This window comes from Cebus imitator, unplaced genomic scaffold (genome assembly GCF_001604975.1).
Source record: "Cebus imitator isolate Cc_AM_T3 unplaced genomic scaffold, Cebus_imitator-1.0 Scaffold460, whole genome shotgun sequence".
NCBI classification, from domain to species: Eukaryota; Metazoa; Chordata; class Mammalia; order Primates; family Cebidae; genus Cebus; species Cebus imitator.
This window is the reverse complement of record NW_016107775.1, coordinates 971,870-975,248: the sequence shown is the minus strand read 5'-3', so window position 1 is coordinate 975,248 and position 3,379 is coordinate 971,870. Positions and strand designations below refer to the sequence as shown.

Below are 3,379 nucleotides of genomic sequence, written 5' to 3'. Positions count from 1 at the left end.
TCTCAAAGTGCTGGGACTACAGGCGTGAGCCACCGTGCCCAGCTAATTTTTGTATTTTTAGTAGAGACGGGGTTTCACCATGGTGACCAAGATGGTCTCGATCTCTTGACCTCGTGATCCACCCGCCTCGGCCTCCCAAAGTGCTGGGATTACAGGCTTGAGCCACCGCACCCGGCCGAGATTGTTTTCTTGAATTTCTTTCCCTTTACCAGTGTATATTGTATTCCTTCTTATTTTGAACTTCTACGGATTTTAGGTAGAGGATGGGGATGAATTGTATCCTGCCCTTTCCTTCACCGTGGGCTGAAGTATGTTTTATAACAAGATTGCATGGCTCTTTAGGACAAATATTTCAGGTTCTTCCTGAACCTTGGCATATTTGTGAACAGTGTGTTTATCTCATAGTGTTTAGTAGAAATAATACAAGGAATGACATACTTCTTTATGAACTATGGCCCTTTGAGAAACACAAGTAGAATCTCTAAGATTTAAAATATAATTTATGTAACGAATTACAGTGTAGCTTGTGACTTGTTAATGTAGGCTTGAGTTCAGCCTTGGTTTAAAGGAGTTTTTTATTTTAAATTTTATTTTGAATGTAGAGGATCACGTCTGTCTTTGCATCAGGAATAAAGAATGTACAGTCATTGAGTATCCAACATGATGCAGCTGATGCAGCTTCTTACTCTTGTTCCCAAATAAAGATTCAAAGGTTTGACAGCTCCACATGGAGAAGTGAATTATATGTTTTAAGTGCAATTACAATACTAGAAGAAGCCTATTAAAAATTTTCCCTTTACATTTAAGTGGCACCACTTAAATAACAATAGCTTAATTATATTTCAAAGTAATATTCAGAGACAGAATCTTTGCTTCTCTTGGAATCCTGTCTTATATGTGACTCCTCCAGTCAGCAATGCTTATTCAGTAAAGATGAAAAAGTTTGAGTTCTTCAGATAAAAAATGAGTGCTGTCTTCATTTTTACAGTTTGGATTTCATAGCTCTTACTAATCTAATTTTCCCACTTGTAATCCACTTGGTGGCACAGCAGTCATTCTGGGATTTGCAGAATACAGAATCTGAACTAAACACAACATGCTGAAGGAAAGGAGTGATATAGATATGGAGGGAAGGTGCAAAAATGGACCCTCTCATTTAAATTTTATTGAAATATACATAAAAGTACACAATTCATAAGTCTACTTGTTGGATAAATTTTTGCAAAGCCTGCATACCTGTGTAAACAGCACCTAAATCAGGAAACATAATGCTGCCATAACAAAAACTTCTCATTTAGGTCTTTTGTTCTTATTTCTGTTTAGTGATACCCTTTATTCAACTACTATTTTTATATCTTTCCTTGAAATTGCAGATATTTTATCTGATTTACTTCTAAAAAACTAATAGCTGATTATGTGATAGTTCACAGAGCTATTCTAGATATAAAGGTATAAAAACTGCTGAGGGAACCTATCCTAATTTTGATAACAAAACAATGCAAGAGATTCAGGTTTCAGCTAAGATTATTGATATAGTATAGAATTATTGGAAATTTCAAAATCCTGAAATCAGGATATAATTTCCTAAATAGCTTCAGTACTGCATAGGTAGAGTATTAATACTTTAGCTGCAGTAGAAGAGCGTCAGGCAGTAAATAGAATTATTTCGCTTGGTGTCCTGGGGATGTGATTGGTTCAATAAATAAAAATAGTGAAGCTCATAATATGCAAAGCCATGAATTAAGTTCCTTGGAGCTACAAAGATTATACATTCTACCCTTAAGGATCAGTATTTTAGTGTCAATGATCAGGTAAGAGGTGAGAAGTATGTAAATAGTCCTTAGAGATACTAGAAAGTTATTTTACAGAAAGTACATAGTAATGTTAAAAAAAGGACATAAGACTTGCAGTTTATCGTAGTAGTAGTTAGTAGTAGTAATAAGTAGTAGTATTTACATGTTTAAAAGGACATTTTGAGTAGAAGAAACAAGGAAAGGCATTAGAATGGGAAAGCAGAGAGGATTATGTGTGGTTCTGAAAGATTTTTTTTGTTTGCTCTTTTAAAGTGGGAGAAGAAGTTATGGGCCAGATGGTGTAGATCTTAAGTGCTGGATTAAATTTGAACTATAAAATAGGCACAATTGGAAACTGTTTGAAATGTTGCCTGTCAGGCAAGTAAGCTGTGTACCTAACTTCTCTATATGGGAAAAACATGATGACTTATTTAGGGTTTTAGATTTATGCTCGAATCCATATCCTTTGTTTTAGAGAAAACTTGGTTGTAGTAAACTAATTTTTTAGTAGACCATATTTTGGTGTATTGACATGTCTTTCCAATTAGGAGGAGATTGGTGTTTTGGCTTAGAGAATTAGTTTTCTGATAATAGGAATGAAAGCTTTTTATTTCATTAAAAATATTTCAAAACTTAAAATATTAGTTTAACTTTTTCTAAACTGTTTTGCCATGCTTCTACATGTGCCTCTGTCCCTGTGTTGTGTGGTATTTGGCATAGCATCCTTTAATTTTTTAATTCTATTTTTATTTAATTTTTATTTTAGAGACAGGGTCTCACTCTTGCCCAGGCTGGAGTGCAGTGGTGTGATCATAGTTTACTGCAGTCTGAAAGTCATGAGTTTAAGCAACCCTCCCACCTCAGCCTCCTGAGTAGCTGGAACTACAGGTGCCCAGCTTAGAATCCTTTAATTTTTGTTAGTGGTACAACGGGGGTTGAAAATGATGGTTTACTAGTTGATGGATAGAACAAATGCAAGTAATACCTTGTAATTAAAGGACTGTGTGCAGTTATAGTTGTTAAAGATATAAGTAATTATAAATATTACAAGAAATTATTTTTTCTTGATATTTTTATTATAAACATAACTTCTTTTGAGAAATTGGTAATTTATTTTTTATCATTGTTACAAAGTATTCAGAGATGGGGCAATAGAGGTCCATTTTATCTTAAGGAAGGAAGAAAAAATGTGTTATTTCAGAAACTTAGGTATAAACATTGGTTTAAAAATAGTATTTATGCTTTGAACTACCTCACAATTATAGTGACTATACAGCCAGTTGTGTTTAGAGAACCAAGTGTAACTCACTCAGTTTTCCCATCTGTTAAATGGGATAATAATAATAATTCAGTATCTCACCTTGCAAAGCAATTTGGAGATTAAGTGAAATAATGTACGTGAAAAGCTTTGCACAAGGCATGGTACAGGGCTCAATAAATGTTATTGATTCTTAGTAAAATAAATGGAGCACTAAATGTTTTACTTCCGTACGCTCATTTTCATGGAAGTGTTTTCTTTTTTTTTTTTTTTTCTGTAGTAAAGAATACTGAAAAGGAACCTAAAATTAGATATGAAATCCATGCTT

The 3,379-nt window shown here is 33.8% G+C and overlaps 1 protein-coding gene across 3 annotated transcripts in view; it reads left to right on the top strand.

Annotated features, from left to right (window-relative positions):
- The window catches only part of ZNF451 (zinc finger protein 451), an 83,137-nt gene that overhangs the window by 2,131 nt on the left and 77,627 nt on the right, over window positions 1–3,379 (top strand). The gene's annotated exons all lie outside the window — the stretch shown is intronic.